Genomic DNA, 22,884 nt, shown 5'->3' with positions numbered 1-22,884 from the left:
TGTCCTTTAATTGATTTGCTCCCCTGGCATGCATTATACATAGCTCTGGGAAGAGACCGCAGTTAGGGGAACTAAGTGGGGTTTCCACAGAGTTTACTTTCTTATCCTATAAAAGTTAAATTTGCTGTAAAGGAGAATACAAGCCAGAAGAGTTAATATCTAAAAACTGATCAAAGTTTTGACGGGAACACTTGAAAACATTTCTCTATGTAGCAAAGCATACATCTGTGCCTTTATTAAAAGAATTTGTTTCCAGCAGATCATAAAATGACATGATATAATTTCCCTGTACTACTGAGCTTCCTATGACTCACAGACCTAAACTACCTTGTGTTTAACTAGCACTTTTTTTTTTCTAAATCAAACCGAGAGCCAAATTAGTACTTAAGCTTCCAAGAAACTGAACAAGATTGTCTTTGCTCTCATTCTCTCGCTTTCAAACCACAAAATTTACTTGATGTTATTTCTTCTTTCTGTTCAAATAAAAATTTCTTGCCAATTTTGATAAAAATCCAAAGCAATTGGCAGGCATCAATATTTCTTCCTTCCTCTGCATGTCTCATGAAAAATGACCCAGCAATATGTCGCCAAGTAATTTACTTCCCCATTTCTGGAAGTTCGTTAGGAACAGCACTTCTTGAAGAAATAAGAATATTGACTGCTTATCAGCTAGCTACTTTAGCATCAGTAGAAAAGCTGTACGATCTCTGGATGAGGTAAATTTACTACCATTAAAACTTGCATTAGAACATCAGCTATTTATGCTTTTGTTTAATCAAGAAAATAACGATGGTCTTTTTTGTCGGCTGTGGGGCTTGAACTCAGGGTCCATCCCTCTTTGTGCTCAAGGCTAGTGCTCTACCACTTAAGCCACAGTGCCGCTTCCACTTTTTGAGTGGTTAATTGGAGATAAGAGTGTCATGGGGACTTTTCTGCGAGGGCTGGCTTTGAACCATGATCCTCATATCTCAACTTCCTGAGTAGCTAGGATTATAGGTGTAAGCTAACAACACCCAGCTGATGGTCTTGTTTTTAAAGCAGTCATCCTCTTCTAGAAATTTTAAATATGCAATGTTCTCATTTACAATTCACTACAATATATAAATTAGGAATTACCAAGACTCAGACTCAGCAGGCTCTCTCTTATAGAACCAGAGGGGATGTTTTTGACCTCTATTAATCTACTTTAACGGGGAGAAAACTGTCTAAATGTTAATGTCCTTACCCAAGATGGAGCTGGGAGTCAGTAGGATTGACTTCTGAACCAAGATGTCAGTAGGATTGACTTCTGAACCAAGATGTCAGGACATGCTAGGTCACCACTTGGCGGGAGGCTAAGAGATTGCAGGCAGTGTGGGTTTCAGTTTGGATAGGCATTGAAGTGTACGCACAACTTTCTGATAAAAAGGTTAAGAATTGTCTATTAGACTACTAAAAGAAGCACAAGTTGGCTGGGCACCGGTGGCTCATGCCTGTCACCCTAGCTATCTGGAGACTGAGATCTGAAGATCACAGTTGGAAGCAGTCTAGGCGGGAAAGTGTATGAGACTCTTATCTCTGACAAGTTACTCAGGAAAAGGCAGAAATGGTGCTGTGGCCCAAGAGATAGAACCATAGCCTTGAGAACTAAGAGGCTCAGGCACAGTGCCAGGCCTTGATTCAAGCCCCAGGATGAGCAAAAAGAAAAAAAGAGAAACACAAGTAGTGGCCTAACTCAAAATATGCTTATGATGAAAATTATGACTTTAAGTTTCTTGATGGAGGAGAAATGGGAATATTTTCATTGACCTCTGGTCTATATCTCCTCTCTTCTTTCTTTTCCTCTTCTTTATTCTTCTCCCCTCCCTTCTTCCTTCACTCCTTCCCTGTTTCCCTCCCTCCCTTTCTTCATTTCTTCTTCTTTCTTACCCTCCTATCTTCTTTCCTTCCTCTTTGCTTGACTTCAACTTTCTTTCATTGTTGTCTTATACTACATAGTTACAAGGACAGCTTACCCATGGCTGAGTGGGCTGGTGATTGTTAACATGCTACATTCTGAGCAACGGAGCATTGGGTTAGCATACCCTGGCCATAGGGCCACATCACACTTACCACCTATCTTTGTGTGACGCTACTAGCTAAGAATAATGTTTACATGTTAAAATGGGCAAACAAAATTTTTTTAATGAAGACCTTTCTGTGACACATAAAATCACATGAAATTTAAATTCAGAATACCTGAATAAAATGTATTGGAGCATTGTCTCTGGCTCCTATCTAACTACAACAGCAAAGTGAAGTCACTGCTGCTTAGACCCCTGTGGCCTAGAAGGTCTGAACTACTTGGAGGCTGCTGACCTCTGTGTTAGAGGGTTAATCCTAGCCCCTAGTCTCTTAAAATTGGGCAAATACTTAGACTTCAACCATTAGATCTCTTTATTTGGGAAAAAATCAGTTTCTTAAAAACAAAAAAATTTTTTCCTGATAAACCTATCATAAAATTAGGAGTTAGTAAAACTGTTGATTAGCTCTTAACATGGTACATAGTAAATAGCCAGGACCAATAGATTGGAAAAAAATTGGAGAGTAGACAGTTTTCTCTAGGTTATTCTAGAAAAGAGAGAGAAGCCATGTTTTATGGGTAGTGGTATGAGCTGAAAACTAGAAAATATGGTATCTCTTTTGTGGGTTTCACCAAATCACTTGTGTGCAGATTTCTATTTCACTTATTTATGAATCTATTTATTTGTTTGTGTATAGCCAGTTCTGGAGTGGAGAGCCTCATTCTTGCTTGGCTTTCTTGTTCAGCAGATGCTGTACCAGTTGAGTCCTCCAGCTCAGAATTTTGCCGGTTATTTTGGAGAGGGCTTCTCTTCCTGGGTTGAATTCAACCAAGATCTTTCAGATTTCAACCTGCAGAGTAACTAGGATTAAAGCTGTGCGACAATGGCGCTTGGCTGTATTTCAAATTTAGTCATCCTACCAGGTAGATATAAAAACATTAACTTTTTTCTTAAGAAGCAGAATCCGCCCAATTATCACAAATAGTAAGTAAAACTATAAGGAGTAGGTGAATATCACAAAATATGTGTTCAGAGCCAGTCCTGAGCAAAACTGGATAACAGGAAAAAGACAGTTGTGCACTGTAGTTATTAAGAAACTACATAAGCCTGGGTTAAATCGGGTCTCAAAGCATATCCAAAACTAAGTTACAACCTAATATATTTGGGTAAAATAAAATAATTAGCATTAAGGTTTTTTTGTTTTGTTTTGTTTTGCCAGTCATGGAGCCTGAACTCTGGGCCTGGGCGCTGTCCCTCAGCTCTTCAGTTCAAGGCTAGCGCTCTACCACTTGAGTCACAGTGCCACTTCTGGCTTTTTTGCTTATATGGTGGTGATGAATCAAACCAGGGCCTCATGTGTGCAAGGCAAGCACTCTACCACTGAGCCACCTTCCTAGCCCCAGCATTAAGGTTTGAAAACTTCTAAGAAGGTCGTATGGAATGGAAATACGCCAAGCAATTCTCTTTCCCAGTGTGCTGTGGGAGGACAAGTTACTGATGGTTACTGGTCTCCACTGCCAGTAAGTAGAGATGTTCTCTCTGCTGCTTTCCGTTTGCTGGCCAAAGCTCAAATCCCTTTGATCTCCATCATGCCTGTCCTCCAAAGCTCAATGGATCAGATTAACTGTCCTAGCATGGTGGCAGTCATATGGTCCAATGTAAGTGTGGGTATTCTAATCTTCCAGCACTTCTTAAAGGAAGAGTAAAATAAGTATAGATTTTTTTAGACCGAATTCCCATACAATTTGTGACCCAACTGCCACAGATCTCATAACGACTTCTTATCTAAAATTAGAAGCAATTGAAGTGAATTATAAGGTGTTTCATAAGCTCCTTTGAAAAAATAATTCTTCTCTCTGTGTTTGTAATTCCTCATAACATCCTTTTCCCTTCATCTTCACTCTGGGTGGGGTGATTTGTCACTGCAGGTTTTTCTCACCCCTTAATATTTTTTCTTCTTTATTCATTAATTCTGGGCTGCTGCTACTACTTTAAATTATGGTTTTACTTTTTTTTGCTGGTGAAAAAAGCAACATGTAAAGAAATTGTCCATACAGATGACTCAGAGTTTACGGAACTCTTTGTGAAGGTAGAAATGCTTGCCTGCTGGATCAGATGAGTTGGGTTCAGGAGCAAGGTGCAGCATGTCAGTCATGTTTTTCTTTTTGTGGTCCTCAGCATCTTACACTTGTTAGAGAAGCACTCTTCACCACTGGAGTCTTCTTGATTTTTAGTTGTTGTTGTTGTTGTTGTTTATTATGAAGTGAAAAAAAATTAAGTATATATAATGGATTATTATTGAATCATAAAAAAGCATAAAAGTATGCTGTGTGCAAGGATGGAATTGGAGATCATAATATTAAGTTAAAAGCCAAGCTCAGAGGGTCAACTAGTACATAATTTTTTTCTCATATGCAGAATCTAGGCCTAAGGTCTAAATAATAATAATAATAATAGTTTGGTGTTCTTGGCAAACTGAACATGTGCTAAGGTTGAGGCTCCAAAGCACACCATTTGATCTTTCTTTACCAAGAAATACTTATTCTGATGTGTTAAGAAATGGCTGTGTGAGGAATATAAGTAGTCATGAATATAATAACAATAAGAAAGATTTTTTAATTGGCTAGGACTTTAAGAACTCTATTGAATAAAAGTGATAAGGTCTGATATCCTTCCCTTGTTCCCAATCTCAGAGGAAAGAATATATATATATATATATATATATATATATATGTATATATATATATATATATATAGTTGTGGGGCTTGAACTCAGGGCCTGGGTATTGTCACTGAGCCTCTTTGTGCCCAAGGCTGGTACTCTACCACTTGTTTTACAGAACCACTTCCAGTTTTTGAGTGGTTAATTGGAGATAAAAGTCTCATGGCTTTAGTATCATCCTCAAAAAACAAGTTTTGAAGTGTTTTCCTTCATTAATATTTTGGAAGAGTTTAAGAAAAACTAGCATTAACTCTTCTTTAAATGTTTGGTAGAATTCCCCAATAATAACATCTGTTCCTGGACTTTTCTTTGTTGAGAAGTTTTGGGTCACTGATTCAATTTTCTAATTCATGCCAAAGCAATTAGACAAGAAAAATAAATAAAAGGCATCCAAATATGAAAAGAAAAAGTAAAATTTTTTCTGTGGATAACCTATTATTAAATGTAGAAAACTCAAAGACTTCATACACATAATAAAAATGTTATATCCAATACAATCATAGAGTCAAGATGCAGGATATAAACTCAACAGCAAACAAAAATCCATTGCATATTGACTATCTGGAAAGGAAGTTAATAATCATAATCATAATAAAATAATTATAACAATTTATAAGCTATTAAAAAGAATACAAAACTTTGGAATAAACTCAACAAAGAAGTGAAAGGCTTTCACATTGAAAAAGTATAAGTGGTTATTAAAAGGAAAGAATGTGCAGTAAGAGGAAAGATATCTTTAGTTCATGAATTGGAAGGCTAATTATTACAAAAATGTCCTTACTACCCAAAATGATCTCTAGATTCAATGTAACCTGCTTCAGAACTCCATGGTTCTGAAATTCCTGGAACTGGGAAGGGGCTGAAGTAGGAGGATTATAAGTTCAAAGCTACCATGAGCAATATGGTAAAATGCTTATCTTTAAAAAAACAGAAATAAAGAGAGAAAGGAAAAAGGAAAGAAAGAAAAGAAGGGATGAAGAAAGAAATACAGAAAGAAAGAAAAAAGAAAGAAAGAAAACAGGAAAAAATGAGAAAAAAGTAGAAAGGAAGATAAAAGAAATCTTCATGGCATGTTTTATAGGAAAAAAATTAAAAATTCAAGAGAAACCATGAAAAATCTTGAATAGACAAAACATTCATGAGAAGGAAGAATAAAGTGGGAAATGTACTAGAAAACTACAGTAATTAAGACAGTATGACTCTCTCCTAAAAATACAGAGCCCATTGGAACAGAATAAATCCATACATGTATGTACTGTGGCTCTCCTCAAAAAAATGAAAAGTAAGCCGGGTGCCGGTGGCTCATGCCTGTAATCGTAGCTACTCAGGAGGCTGAGATCTGAGGATCATGGTTCAAAGCCAGCCTAGGCAAAGTCCGTGAAACTATTATCTCCAATAATCCACCAGAAAACCGGAAGTGGCACTGTAGTTCAAGTGGTAGAGCGCTAGCCTTGAGCTGAAGAGCTCAACCATAGCACTCAGGCCCAGAGTTCAAGCCCCACGACCAACAAAAATAAATAAATAAATAAAAATAAATTAAAAGTATGAATGCACTACAATCCAACAACTGTGTTTCTAGATATTTAAGTAAAAGAATTGAAATAAGTGAAGATCAAGAAAGATATTAACACTTTCATGTTAACTGAAGCACTAGTTGTAACAGGTAAGATATAGAAATGACCTAGACATTCATGCATACAGTAAAATAACAATAAGCCTTAAAAAAACAAAAGAAGGAAATCCTACAATGGAGCAACATGAATGCATCTTGAGGGCAGTAGGCTGTCAGTCAGAGAGACAAATACTGTATTGTACTGATGAGACAGATTGAACAGGGTCAGTTCAAAGTCAGAGAGTAGAAAGATGGCTTCCAGCAGCCATGGGGAGTTAGCAATCAATGAACACATAATTTTAGTTTAACTCAGTGAATTAGCTCTTAAGACCTGCTGTAAGACAATGTATACAATGGCCAACAATAGTGTATATTCACATTTTTAAAGTTAAATTTTAATGCGGTAGATACCATATTAAATATTCTTACCATGGTTAAAAATAAATAAGCAAAAGTGATTACAAATTACATTAAGAAGAATATGCAACTTTCTAGAGGTCTTCAATTAATGTTCTATTTCAAAATCAAAGCCAGGATACCACACAGTATTTAAGCTCCTCCCCCTCCTCCTTCTCCTCCTCCTCCTCCTTCCCTCTCCTCTCCCTCCCCTCCTCCCCCTCCCCCTCCTCCCCTCCCCCTAACCCTCCTTCCTCCTCCTCCTCCTCCTCTTTTTCCTGTCCCCTCTCCTCTTCTTCCTCCTCCTCCTCCTCCTCCTCCTCCTCCTCCTCCTCCTCCTCCTTCTTCTTCGTGTGTGTGTGTGTGTGTGTGTGTGTGTGTGTGTGTGTGTGTGTGTGTGTGTGTGTGTGTGTGTGTGTGTACCAGTCCTGGGGCTTAAACTCAGGGCCTGGGTACTATTCCTGCATTTTTTTTCCCCTCAAGGCTAGCATTCTACCACTTGAGCCACAGCTAGTAAATTGGAGGTAAGAGTCTCACAGTCTTTCCTATCCAGGCTGTCTTCAAACTATGATCTTCATGTCTCAGCTTCCTCAGTATCAAGGATTCAGGCATGAGTCATTGACAAACAAGATATGATTTTTATAAAAAGGAAAAAAGACTCTCAGAAACTCACAGAGAAAGATTACCCACAACACAAAACCTTCTAATTAAGGATGACTGTCATATTTGAGCATGAAATAAGTTTTAACCTGAGCTTCCTAATAAAGACAGGGAAAGATGATAGAATCATTGTCTGGTATTGTTACCTCTGCATCCATGAGACAGGTAGCAAATGGTAATGAAGAGATGGTATGGGGGAGGGGAGACCTCACACCACCATTCAAAGGAACTCAAGAGAAAAATGTTCATTTTCCCGCATTAAAGCTATCTACAGCAATAGATGTTTCTACATTTATCACCTTTAAACAATGCGTTTATCTCTGCTCAGAAACTCAGATTGTCATACCTCATATATAAGTAATTGAAGAGTGACTTCTTAAATACAGTTTGGTAGAGAGTTGAAGGGAAAAACAAGAAAGGGATCACTGGTGGTAACATAAGATGTAAAAATTGGTATATATCATCGATAATTTGTAATTAAAGAGAGTAATTAAACTGTGTGGGTCCATTTTATGTTTCTTGCTTGGCCCTCTGATTACTGTCTCCGAGCCTATCTTTGTGGGATGGCTCCTTTGAGCTTCTTTGGGTTTTATGAGGCCGAGGACCATGTTGCTAATGAGTTTGTTAAGCAAGGTACAGATTCAGTCCATCTCCTGCCACATTTCATCCAGTTGTGTTCTCCGATTTATCCCTCTATAGTACTGGTTTGGGATGGGACCACTCACCTTCTGGATCTGAGGATTTATATACAGAATTCATCTGGAGAAATCCAGAAACTCCACCTAACATACAGAGCTTTCGTTCTGTTTTTAAAAAATAAGTTTTTATTATCTTTAAGAAGTTGTACAAAGCAGTTTATGAACGCAGTGCCTCTTGATGACTGTCTTCCTTTTCAACGCTTCCATCCAGCCTTCCTCACCTACCTGCTTCCTCATTTTTCTACTTTGTAGGATAGCTCTGGATTTTTTGACTGCATTATCCCTCCTGGTTTTCATTCATCTACCCGCCTCCTTTGCCCTACCCCACTCATTTCAAGTACCAGTTTCCTGATGTTTATTTTGTTGGCCTTTGGTTTAACCTTTCTAAGGAATTATGTTGGAGTTCTCCCCTGAATCTACCATATTTTAGTGATAGAGAGCTTTCTTTCTACCAAGGTCCTATCAATTAGCAAAGACAGTAGGAAATCATCATTGTGGAATCAGAATGATTAGCAAAACTATCCAATGCACTTTTTGGACCCTCTGGTGCTTGAAAGAGATGGTTGGTTGGTCTCTTAAACAGATCCACCATGCTGATTTTCCTGATAAGCCACCCCTCATGATTGTAGCTAAGCTCTTTTCCATGTAGATCATATCATTTGGGGGTAGAACATATGTACTAATTAAAAGACGGAAGCATCTCTGCAGGAACAGATACTGGGAGAGGCTGTTGTACTCTGCCAAACCCACCTTTCCCAGCAAGTCTCACCGTGGAACAGGCCCTTCCTCCATGACTATGGAGGAAGGAGAGTTGAGTTCACTTCCAGGTCTGTGGCTGACGTGCTACGTGATTTCTGATCACCCTCACTGATCTTCCCTTTTCTCGTTCATAAAATGGGTGTCCCAAGATCCTTTCTGCAGAATTGTAAGTGTTAAGGAATCACTACCAATAATCCTATAATCCACAACACATGACCTTCATATAAAAATGGATGCTCTGACTAGTCTCTTGAGTTGGTCCTTTTTTCATGACAATTGGCTACAATTCTTTTGTAATTGTTTTGTACTGTATTTTTAATATCTTTAAGTAGTTGTACAAAGAGGTTACCACTCAACCCCTCAGTTTGTAAGTACACATCTTGATTGACATCATCCCTTCGTTATTCTTGCCTGTCCCTCCCTACCCAACCCCTATAATTATGGGGGGGGTTGGTATGGAAGGAAGGATGGGATGGAAAACAAAACAAAATAAAACAATCGAAAAAACCCTAGCATTTACCAACAGAGACAAGTGAATTGAGAGTGTAGAATGTCAGACTAAAGATATGTCATTTAGAATAAATGAATATAAAAAGTAGGAAGAGATGCTATGATATAACCTCCCGTGAAATGGTGTCATCAAGACCACTTTTGGTGCTGATAGCTCTTTTCTGGATTTATCTGGTCAGTTCTCCCACTAAACCAGAACTAAATAATCCCAAATGACATCTAGCTATCCTGGTTGCTCAGTGCACCTCCTTCTCTCATGTGGATCCCCCATTTTCCCTGCCAACTAATTTCTGTGATAGAGACTACAAAACCCCAGAGTGGTTTCTTTCAGAATATTATAAGCTACTTTAATCAAAAGAAGATGAGACTGGAACACATTCTCCCTCAGCACACACCCTAATATCCTGTCGAAATACGAGGCTTGAAACCGTGGAAATGAAAATGAGAATTTGTTTAATTGCATTTTATTAGAAGTAAGAGAATCATTTGTGCGGCAAATGTTCCTTTGCCTTAAATGGATGCCCTAGTTTGTAATGTTTTGTGTGTCTGAAAATTAGAGAGATTGCTTAATAATAATAATAAGATGCTCTGTGAGTTTTCTGGTTCCACTAGGAACGATTCTGAGTCAGTAGTGCTGGAGTGGTCCCCAGAGTATGCCTTGCAAGCAAGCATGCAGTTGACCTTCAAGGCTGATTTTCTTCAGAGTATATTTTGAGAAGTGGTTGGATTCTGCAGTGCTGTTGGTACAGAAGTCCTTGAGAAATTCATCTCTACATACTCCCACGAATTTGCTTGATTGGTCTTTCACCTTCTACTATTCCTATATTTTTAAAGAGTTCAAGATGTTCTGAACTTAATAGTGGAGGCAAATCAATTTCTATGAATAGCAATCACCTTTGTTTTTTTCTTACTTTGTTAAAATTTTATTTTATTGTAAGGCTGCTGTACAGAGGGGTTGCAGTTGCATGAGTAAGGCAACGAGTACCCCCTCCTTTGTTGTTCTCCTACTATCCCTTCCCTCCCCCACATCCCTTACTCCCCTCCATCCCCACCTCCCCACCCCCACCAAAGTTGTAAAGTTCATTTCCATTGTGGTGTCTTGTGGGTATCATTGTTGCAATGGGTCATCCTGTGTCCTACCGGAGGTCTTTCTTTGTTGTTTTTCATGTACTATGTGATTTTTGTTTCCTTTGTATGTTTCCCCCATCCTCCCCATGGTATACCCCTGTTGTCACTGTACTTGACTTTGGTATTGTGCATCTTGTATATACATTTGTATAATTTGGGGAGGAGAAGGGGAATAACAAAATGCTGAAACAAGCAATCACCTTTACTTAGGGCTTAGGGAAATGTTTCGGTTATGGAAAAATTACACATTAAGACTGTAGACATGCTTCAGGGATAACTAGAATTCATGAAAACCTTGACTCCAAGAACCTGGGAGTACAATGACTTTAGAGAATGGTGTGTTTAATATTGAGTTAGAGGTAACTTTACCTAAATGTGTAGCCTACATACTTGTTCCAAAGCCGTGCTGCTAAAGTATATTTGCGGGTCCGCTTCCATTCTTGAATGGTTTGTTCAAACAGGGGATGAAATCAGGACAGAAATCAATCATAAATTTTCAGAAGCACTAACAGTATTTGGAAGGATTAATCTTAGGTCTCTTGAATTTAATAAACCAGATAGTTTGGGCTTACCTTTTACATGCCTTACAGGGCTAAACTCAAGGCACTCATACAACTGGTTCTCTCTGCCATCTCAGCAGAGGTTGGAGGAAGATGGCAGCCTTTCCCTAGGAAACTTGGAGCACGCATTGTGTGTCCTCCCATAGAAATGGGCTCATGATCTTTTATACCAAGCTTCTCTATGTCAGCCATTTGAGAGAAGTTGGCATCTAGATGAAGCCGTATTAGTTTAGTTCCATAAAATATGCAACTGTTCTACCTTACTCATGTAACTGCAACCCCTCTGTACATCACCTTGACAATAAAATTAAAATTAAAAATGCAACTGCTCTGGAATAGCAAGTCTTCTTCATTCTCCTTCTACCTTTCTTTCTCCTTCGGTCTTACTATGTTTCATGACCTCTTCCAAATGGAAGTCTCTCAGATGTAGAGCCTTTCTTTCCCTCCAGAAAGGTGTCTACCATTTTATCTGCACTAATGCAGGATTCAGGAAGGATGATCTTCAAAAGAAGACATTGCTTTGCCCTACAGAAGGACCTAGTTGTAGAGTAAAATTGGAAAAAAAAAGCAGAGAGGTGTTTGGATAATCTCTGGGGACAGGCACTTCCCCTGGTGTAGCACTTTGCATCATTTCGCTCAGTAAAAAATGTTTTTTGATTGGATGCTTTTCTAATTTATCTGCTAATAGCTGTGTGGGCAATGGCAGAAGACTTGGACTCAAAACAAAGAGAAGTATTAGGGTTAAAATTATTTCTTCCAGGGACAGCTCCCAGGGTAATATTCTAGAGCATAAATTTAGCTTGGCTGATCTTTTGTGAAGGAAGTAGAGGAGTCTTTATTTATTTTGAAATGCAATAGCCAAGGATTCCGCCTTTGATTTCTCTCCAGATATGGTTGGAAGTCCTAGAAAGGTCCTCTGGGTGCCTTGATCTCACTGCCCCAATGTGAGTCTTCTTGGTGTCTCTTGTGGGTAGCCATAATCTGCCTTTGATCTCTCTCCCTATTTCTGTGTGTGTTAACATTTATAGCTGTAGATTTGTTTGCTTCCTTCTATCTGACTGACGGGCCCATTTTCCAGCTGGGGGTCAATACCCAAAAGCTAGGACTTTGGTGGCAATGCCACCCACCCTATTCTTAAAGTGAACACATGTGTGTATTATGTAAACAGAGTGATGTTATCCCCGCTGGAGAATGTATATACCAAACGATGTGTTTTTTCAGATGTATAAAAGAAAGCACTCTGTAATTACATTGGGAGTTTAGCCATAGGCTCAACCTACAAATAACCACATTTAGGCTTCATCTGATATGAAATGAGAAAAGGAACTGACATTCACTGAATCTGAATTATGCTAAGCAAGGTGATAGGCAATTAAAATGTACAAATTGCATTTCATTTTCACATTATTTATATTCTGAAGTGTGAAACAACCAGAATACCCAGAGATCTGGATTCATTTCTCATAATAGCCTTTTCCCTCCTGATGCTCCAGGAAGTAGCAGGTAGACCTACAGGAGGTGAGTTGTGAAGGTCTGCTGACCAGGACTGGTCTTAAGTTTGACTATCACTGAAAAGTAAACCAGAATGAGGAACCATGGATTCTTGTCCTAACGTTTTTTTTTAAATCAACTTGCTGTATAAAGTTAGGCAAACATTTCATTTGATTGAGCTCCTTTCTTTCAATTGTAGGAGAAGTGATCAGGGCTCAACTGTGTCTGATTCTCACTTTCAGTTCCCTTCGCTGCCTGACAGCAAATACTTCACAAAACATATCCCACGTGTCCTTAGTCTTTCAAGGGTACACAAGAGTTTGTCAATGAAGGAGGAGAGTAATGGCATTGCTGAGAGCAAATACAATGCTCACCTCTGCCTATCTGGTGGGCTAGAATCCAGCCTTAAAGCATGGTGAGACTCTAAGTGTAGTCTGTAACTGAGGTACACGTTGAAGTGCGGAGAGATGAAGATGCGGAGGTAACTTTGGGGCCTATTGCGAAGTGCCTGGGGGTGCTGCTCAAAATGTCTACACTTCATCCTGTTTGCAGGAAACTAGTAAAATTCTTGAAACTTTGGAAACCTTGGCCAGAGCTATCTTTTAGAAGGATTACTCTCATTGCAGTTCTGAGGAGAGACCAGAGGGAAGAGATCTGAGATGAGAGAAGCAACAGATTTTGCACATTAACATCCAAGTTCAAAACACGAGGCTGCTGTGGGTTGGATGTTGTTTGCTCCCTAGGGGTTTATGTGTTAGAAGCTTGGTCTCAAATAGGGTACCATGAAGAGGAGGTGAGTGAGAGGAAGGCCTAGTGCAGGATGGTTAGGCAATTGAAATGGACCCATGTTGGTCTCATGGACTGGTGTTTACCAAAGGGTAGGTTATTATTATTTCTTTGTAAAATGGTACTGACCTCTTCCTGGTGTTTGGCTTCCTGTCCCATGCCATCTCTTCTGCATGTATTCCTGCTATGATGCCATCTGCCACGTGACCCTCCACCAGATCCAGCTAATTCTCCTGCTATGTGCTTGACCCCTCAATACGTATCGACTAAATGGACTGATTTTCTTTATGTATTACCAAGCCCCAGTTATTGTGTTATAGCAGAAAACAGATGAATCCAAGAGTTCAATCAAGATTTTAGTAGAAGGAGGGTCGAGTTACTGAAGAGACATCTGAGTGACAGTACTTCACCTCTTCAAATGATCACTGTTGTATATTTCATTGATTCTAAAGTTAAAAAAGTTTGTGTGTCTTGGAATTGGCATTCCTCATACCATTCATTTTATCTTGGTTTAACTGGGAGAAGGCTTTTTTTTCTCCCTAAATATATATAAATAATGGTAGCAATGTGGGGTACCTTATAATGAAATAAGGTAAATGCCTAATTTCCTCACATCCTTGGCTAAAGACCTTCTAAATCCTTCCAGTCTGTTGAAATGCAAATCATTGCTATTTCTTTGGGAAGTGGAATAAAGTAAAATGCTAAGACTCCATTTGGCTGTCCTAGTATGCAAAGCACCGAGCTCTTTGTTTACTGAATTGCAAGTTCAGCCTGGGTTGCAGCTATGTGCTTCTTGCTGAAGTCAATCTCCCTCCCCGCCCGAGATGAATAGCAAAGCAGTCTTATTGTTGTAGCAGATAGTCAGCACAGGAAAATAAAAAATATTGGTCCAAAGCTCTAATTTTGAGTTCTGCATTTACAGCACTGGTTGTGTGACTCTGGGTTAGCTGAGTAAGCCATTCCAAGCTGCACAGTAGCCTTTCCAACAGAATGGGTTCTAAGCTCAGCCATGTGAAATTGAGGCAGGGCTCTGATTAGGCAGTATATTCACACAGATGGTGCAAGAGAATTTCTTTTGTTGCTCCATTATCTTATCTGAGTACTTTATAAGCTCTAAATTGCTATATAATGCCTAGGGTACTAATTACTAGCCATCTCTTCATGCCCGGGGTGTGTCCATGGCTGATGTACAACCTAATATCTCAGACCTCCAGAGAGGCATCTTGTCTAACCTGTCCTGTGAGTTGGCTCCAAAAGCCCATTTTGGTGGCGGATGTGGTATAATGAATGTTCGCGAGAGGAGAGTGCTTTGCCAGAGAGCTTTGCCAATTGAAAGCCAAGTGAAAATTCAGAATTACGGAGATTTAATTTCCTGCTGAATAATTCTCTGCAAGCTGTGTAAACTTCTCTTCATTGAACAAATACTCAGAATTAAATACCTTAGATGCTCTTTTCCTTTTTAATAAGAACATGTTCATATTATTTGCATGTCGAGCCAAGAGGAGAAGAAGGCCTGGCAGCCCTGTGCTGGGTTTGTACAAGACATCAAGAACCCTGCTGTGCCCTTGACCTGTGGAGCTCAGAAGACTGGGTGAGGAGAGCTATTTTCAAGGGCTTCCTGCCAGAAAGAGCCCTGTAGATTGTCCATCAGCTAGTTTCTCACTGCCAAGTTAACTTTACACTTCTTTAATGAATTAACCATTTATGGAAGATGCATTCAAAGGGGAACTTGTGTACCTATGGTAAAGCCAGCCCTGAGATGTAATGTTAGTAGAGTAGTCTTTGTCCTTGACTTCTCAGAATAGAGTTTAGAAGGGAACAGGGCCCATCAACAGATGTCCACACAAACACAGAGGTAAAATCTGCAATGAAAGGTAGTTCACATTAATACATCAGAGACAGATGTACTAAGAAAGGACCTTTGAACTGGGATTTAAAGTGTAAGTAGGAAGTGGCCTACATTGAGCATGCTTTCAGGCAAGGAAAGTGCAAAATCTCTGAAAGACGGGATGGCTGGGCACATTGGAGTAACCAGCATATAAGGACAGAGAGAGAGAGAGAGAGAGAGAGAGAGAGAGAGAGAGAGAGAGAGAGAGAGAGAGAGAGAGAGCGCGAGGAGGCAGGACAGGAGGGAAGGAGAGAGGGAGGGAGAGAGGGAGGAAAAGACAAAGCAGTACAGGATGGAGAAAGGGTTTGCAGATAACAAAGCTTTTGTAGGCCTAAGCCTAGGGTGAGTCTGTTCCAGAGGTTAAACAAAGAAATCTGATTTAATCTGATTGTATTTACCAAGATCACATTGCTTGCTGCATGAAACCCAGTGAAGAGCAAAGAACGCAAGCAATAGGACTGATTAGAAAGCTCTTGTTATCTTTTAGTGAATGATGGCACCGAGGTGGGCTAATCGGAAGGCAGAGGAGATAGAGAACAGGTGTGCACCCTTGACATGTGTTTTGAAATCAGGCTCTGCATGTCTTGGTTCCATAATGGAGCAAGAAATGAGATGGAGAGAATTTAGCTGAATAAAAGAGTTCCAGATGGAACAGGAACTGGGTGTATTATGCAGACCTCGGCTGATGCCGAGTTCCACTGAGGAAGGTCTGAGGGAGGAGCAAGGGTTGACTTTTATGGTTTGAGCTTTTAAAGTTTTAAACTTTTATAGTTTGAGCTTTCTGACTTCCCATCAAGAGCTGGGAAGGATGGATTCAGAAGTCTTGAACTTGCAGCAGAATTCCAACGTGCAGATATAAATGAGGCAGCTCTTAGACTATGCATCACTTTCTTGTTTAACATGTGATAACTGGCACAGTATTTATTTAAAGACCAAGTTCAACTTCTATCTATCTATCTATCTATCTAGCTATCTAGCTATCTATCTATCTATCTTGAACTGATCAAGTCAGTACAAGTAGCATTTCTATCTCTTTGCCAATCTTTCATGTTTGGAGACTTCAAACCGCCCACCCCCTTCCCTTCCAGTTCTTCCATAGATAGATAATAAGTTTTTGTGACCTGGGACTCCATTCAGACATATTTCTTAGCATGAATTATGAGAAAGACCATGTGCTGTTTGTCTTACTGTCTAGAGAATTTTTTTAAATGCCATAGAATGTAGGAATCTAGAGCATGGTCATTAGGAGTTTGGACAGGCATTTCCTTCTTAGCTCCCATGTTAGGATTAATAGATGGGGTTGGAGTAAGAGGACAAAAAAGGTGAGACTAAAAGCAGGGTGTGCTGGCTTACACTTGTGGTCAAAGATCCTTAGGAGGCAGAGCTAGGAAGACTGTAGTTTGAGGCTAGTCTATGCAAAACAAGTAAGCAAGGTGATATCTCATGCCAGGGATGGTAGTGTATACACACCTGAGACACAAAGGTCTAGGAGAATGGCTCACATGGTAGAATGTTTGCCTAGCCGAGTATGGCCCTGAGTTCAAACCCTTGTACCACCAGCCAAAGCAGAAGCAGGAAGGTCATGAATTTGAGAGAAACCTATAGAACAACTTCTAGTTTAGTCTGTATAGTGAGATCCTGCCTCAAAAGCAAACAGCAGAGCATAGAAAAACACAATATAAATACAACACAGCAAAACCCAATACTAAAAGACCGCAGATGAGGGGTTTTATGAAGAGTGGGAAGCAATGGGAGTGGAGAAAAGCCTTCTGTGAAGACAAACAAACAAACAAGGGAATATGGGGTAACTAGATGGAAAGATTTTTAAAAATATATTGTTATTGTAAAGGTGATGTACAGAGGGGTTACCGTTATGTAAGTCAGGTAATGAATACATTTCTTTTTGGACAGTCCCCCCTTCTCTCGCTTTCTCCCAGTTTTTCCTTCCCAGACTCCCTCCCCTGTAAGTTGTATAGTTCCATGTCGGCATAGTGTCTCCTATCACTGCTGCCGTTGGTTACCCTTTATCCCACCATTTCTGTCTCCCTCTTTCCCTCCCTGCCCAAATTAAAGTTACATACAAGACAAAGGGTACAGAAATCAAAATCAGTTCCAAAGGGGGGAAAAAGCCAACAAGAGGAGAATATAATATAAAAACCTCTTGTTTCCATTTCTTGGAGTTCATTTTAATAAACGTGATTTTATATGACCAAATACTTATAGCTATTAAACCTTTGTGATCCTCGCTTAATAATATCCTCCTTTTGTCTCCTATGCGAGACGAAAGTCCTATGTAATTTATCATAAGGCAAGAATTTAAAGACATATTTTCCTAAAACTTGGCTGGAATAATGAAAATTCAAAGAATTGCATAATATATAATGTTTTAAACTTTGATGGGCAGTATAGTAGGCATACTAGTAAAAATACAATTAGCTAAATAATTAGAAGCATTGGTGAGAATGAAAATCTCCTTCCAAATATATGTGTATCCATGAAAAAATGTAAAGGGTAATTGAAAATTTGAACATGATCTGTCTATTACACTATCCCTGTTAAGGATATAATAACTCTTGATGCAATACATTGTATTCTAATATTCTACCAGAGCAGAAAATTGAAAAGAAAAGCTAAACCTTCCTGCCTGATTAGATAATGAAGAAAATATGCATTTAACTGGCAACTCTTTTTTTTATCTGAATTACTTTTTTTAATTTTTTTTTTATTTTAATTTTAATTTTTTGTGAACATACTGTACAGAGAGGTTACAATTACATGGGCAAGATAATGAGTACATTTCTTATCAAGCATTGCAGCCTCCTCCTTTGTTTACCCTTCACATCCCTTCCCAGCCTCCAACTCTTGTTTATACAGCAGAACATAGGTTCTAAAAAATCCCAAGTAAGTGTCATGTTCTACTTCTTTTTTCCCTTGTGACATGCTCATTGTGATGGTCCACAATCACTTAAAAACGAAATCCATCCCCAACCACCAAAGAGCAGTATCTACTCTATCCCATGTGAAAATTCAGTTTGTTTAAAAAAATACCTTAGCAATGTCCTAAAGAAGAAACTGAACACCAATGGACAATGTCCATGATCCTAGCTATAAAGAGGTTGAGATTCAGAGGATCTCAGTTCAAAGCCATCCAAGGCAGAAAAGTGTTTAAGATTCCATCTCCAAAATAACCAGGAAAAAGCAGAGCTGAGGCATGGCTCAAGTGGGAGAAAGTCAAATGGAGCAAGCAAGCTGAGTAAGCACAGGGCCCTGAGTTCAAGCCCTGGTACCGCCAATCATCAATCTAGCCCTCAAGCACCAATGATTCTAAAAGAAAAGTAATGGTCTAAGAGCTTAGAAGGATGAAGAGATGTGTGAGACCATTCATGTCTTTATTGCTGTACTGTTTGAAGTAAAAGTCTCAGTCTTTTGATTGAGGCCATGGGTTTATAACATTCGGTATTTTGCCTTTTAAAAAATATTAAAAAAAATAATAGCATATATGATGCTTCTCTTGCTTCTCTGTGTTAAATACCCACTCATCCATTCTGATCTATATAGGGTGAAGCTCATCTCTAGAGTTATTTCTTCCTCTACTCCTTACTAAAGGCTTCAGTTCCTGGAGACAACCTGCATTCTCTGGGACATACAATAATCTCCATTCTCCAGAACTCCTAGTGAGACATGAAGATTTCTTCAACTTGACCAAAGCTTTGTGTGAAAGTTATTTTTTGTGCTCATACTTAACTGGACTATGGGGTGCCCAGACATTTTTCAAACATTATTTTGGATAAGTATGTCTGTGAGGTGTTTCTGGATAAAATTGCCATTTAAACCACAAAGCTGTCCCCCCCAAATGATGATTCACCCCACTACTTAGTTAAAAAAGTAACACAAAAGGCTTGAGGATGAGGCAACTCCTCTAGTCTGACAATGAACTAGGACATTTGTGATGTCTTTTCCTGCCGTCATAGTCACATTGAAATAATGATTCTACCCAGGCCTTAGTCTGTTGGCTTTTGGCTTGGGAATTATACCATTGACTTTTCTGGTTGTCAGGCCTTTGATCTCAGGTTAGAGTTGTATATTGGTTTTCCTGGGAAACCAACGTTCTGACTACAGACTTTGAAGGCTTCTCAATCTCTAAAATTTTAAGCCAATTTCTTCTAAACTTTCTAGACTTCTCTTTTTCAGTGTATAAATACATATACTACATTGGTATTGTTTACCTAGACAATGCTGACTAGTACTTCTTATAAACAGCTACTATATTAGAATATCATTAATTATCATACTTGGTGAGTCAGGACTTGCCTTCTTGTTGTTGTTAGTTGTGGGGCTGGAACTCACAACCTAAGCTCTGTCCCTGAACTCTGCTCAAGGCTAGGGCTCTACCACATGGAGCCACAGCTCCACTTCCAGTTTTGTGGTAGTTCATTGGGATAAGAGGCTCACAGACTTTCTTTCCTGCCTGAGCTGGTTTCTAACCATGATCCTCAGATGTCAGCCTCCTGAGTAGCTAGGATGGCAGGGTAAGCCACCCATGCCTGGAGGAATGTTCTTGATGTAGTTCAATGAATCATGACAACTAGTTATTCCAAAAACTTGTACTTTGAACTATGTTTTTGGCTATCACTTTTGACTATGTTTTATGAGAACATTTAGTGAACTAATAGGGACTGAGATCACGAACATTACAAAGATTTTCTTTCCTATACCAAAATATGTCACTGAAGAGTTAGTTGCAGGCATATTTAGAGTGATAGATTTTTTTTCCAATAGAGAAAAATAAGATGTTCAGAAATGAAAGTTAGCTCCTTCCTGAAAGTGTTTTATCTTTTATAAGTTCCAAATGTAAGCTTGGATTTGCTTTGTCATCATTCATTTCAGTTTCTTTGTTGCCAACTAGCCAGTGCACTAGTTCCTATGGGTCTTAGTGAAAATGCTTTAATTCCCAGTGGAGAGATTGTCCAATTGTTTTAATTTCCTTCATTGCAGCTGCTTAGCAGGTCTTTCATCTTCATAGTGGATCAACTTTTGTTGCATTTGAAAGCCTTCAAAACGAAATTGAGTCAGTCCACGAGGAGGCTATTGACCTTGGAAACACAGAAGCATTGATTATGTGTGCAGGGTCATGTAGGGAGAGATGCTGGGTATTGCCCAGAGGGCCCTGGTGACTGAGTTGTTGATCTGTTGAGAACAAAAAAACCTTCACTTTTATCTGGTACTTGTATTCTGTATTCATTTTGTTACTCTCCCAGGTTGAATTCTAGTTGGATTAAGTTCTGTTCAATATGGACCGTGTGATTTTTTTTTTATCCTTAATGCTTTTATATTACATTTACTGGTTTATATATGTTGAACTCCTTGTTCATTGTTGATGTATGCAAATACTAATTATTTTTGCATGTTTTTATATCCAACTATGGTACCAAAATCAATATACAAAAATCACTAGCATTTCTACACATCAACAATAAATAGGCTGAAAAAGAAATCAGGAAAAGAATCCCATTCACAATAGCCTCAAGGTACAGACTTGAACTATCCTTGCATCCCCAGAATGAAACCAACTGAATCGTAGTATATGACTTTTTAATGTGTTCTTTAATTCAGTTTACAGGTATGGTACTGAGAACGTTTTCATGTATATTCGTTAAAGAGACTGGTCTGCAGTTTTCTGTTTTGTTGTATCCTTGTCCAGTTTTGGAATGAATCTAATTCTGGCTTTATACAATGAGTTAGACAGGATTCATTCCCTATCTATTTATGGAAGAGTGTGATGAGCTTTTGTGTTAGTTTTTAAAGTTTGAGAGAATTCAGCAGTGAATGTATCCAGCCTCAGGCTTTTCTTGATTGAGAGATTCCTTGTTACTGCCTCAATTCCATTTCTTTTGAATCTATTAAATTGGCTTATATTCTCTTGGTTTAATTTGGGTAAGTTAACCACATCTAGAAAAGTATCCATTCCATTAAGTTTTTATAATTTATTTGAATATAGGCTCTCAAAGTATTCCTTCATAATTTCTGTGGATTTCATTGATATTACTATTGCATCTTCTCCATTTTTTTATATTGTTAATCTATGTATTTTTCTCCTTATTCTTTTTGGTCAGTCTAGCTAAAGGGACCAGTCTTATTTCACACCATACAAAAGGGAATGTACTCATTACCTGACACATGTAAATGTAACTCCTTTGTATATCACCTCTATAATAACAGTAAAGTAAATCCTTTAAAAGAATCATCTTTTATTTTCATTTTTTGTGTAAGTTTTTTAGAGCCCATTTTATTAATTGTGACCCTTCAATTTTATAAGTTCTATCTGCTAGCTTAGGTTTGGCTCATTTCTACTTCTAGTAGGTTGTAATACAGCCTAGTAGAAATTTGACATTTCCTTGCTTTTTTAAAAAATATAGGTACTCATAACTCTGAAGGTCTGCCATTACTGTATTCCAAACATTCAGAAAGGTTGTGTTTTCATTTTCACTAATTTCTTGGAACTTTTTTATTTCCCCCTCACTTTTTCCATGATCCACAGGTTATTCAACAATGATTGGCTCAGTCTCCATCTAAAAAAAATCTTTGTGTTTTTCATTGCTGTTAAGTTCTAATTTTATTCCATTATGGTCTTATAGGATACAGGAGTTATTTCAACTTTCATGTGTTGGATAATTACTTTATATCCTAAAATATGATCTATTTTGTGGAAAGTCCCATGAAGGTATATACTTAGCAGTGTGTGTATTGTATAGATTCTTGATTAAATACTATATAGATGTCTGTTAAATCAATTTTGTCTGTAGTGTTATTTTTATTATTTATTGATTTTTTTTCTCCTAGATGGGCTATATATTGGTGAGAACAGATACCAAAATATCTATTGTTATTTTATTTGAGTCTACCTATGCTTTTATGTCCAGTAATGTTTGTTTAATAAAGTTGGGTATACCAATATTTAATGCATATATATGAATAGTTATTTCCTCTTGATTGATTGTTCCATTTATTAATGAGAAATGGTCTTATTTATTCTATTGTTACTTAAAATTTTTCTATCAGATATGAATATAACTACTCTTTCCAGATTGAGGGGTCCTTTTGTTTATAAGATCTTTCTCATCCATTTCCCTAAGTTAATGTTTATCTTTGTTAGTGGAAAGCATCTTTTGTAAGCCACAAATGATCAGGTCTTGATATATACTATAATTCACCATTCTATGTCTTCTGATTAGCATGTTAAGACCATTAGCTTTCAATCTTGACATATTATTAAAATATGTGTAGTATTTCCTCTCACTAATTTGGTTTGTAGGCTTTTACAGTTCCTATTCCTCATTTGCTATTCTGCTTATTTGTTTGTTTTTTTTGTTTTTTTTTTTAAATTGTGAAAATACTGTACAGAGGAGTTATAATTACATGGGCAAGGTAATGAGTACGTTTCTTATCAAGCATTGTTGCCTCTTCCTTAGTTTCCCCTTCCTATCCCCCCCCATCCCCCTTCCCTGCCCCCATCCCCACCCCCGGCCAAAGTTGTAAAGTTTGTTTTTCGACATAACAACTTGTACATCTCATTGTTGTAATGGGTCCATCTGTATCCCTATTTAAACGACTTGTTTTTTTCCCTTCCCCTCC

This window comes from Dipodomys spectabilis, unplaced genomic scaffold, assembly GCF_019054845.1.
Source record: "Dipodomys spectabilis isolate Male_0828 unplaced genomic scaffold, ASM1905484v1 ptg000229l, whole genome shotgun sequence".
Classification (NCBI taxonomy): domain Eukaryota; kingdom Metazoa; phylum Chordata; class Mammalia; order Rodentia; family Heteromyidae; genus Dipodomys; species Dipodomys spectabilis.
Note: the sequence above shows the minus strand (reverse complement) of the source record.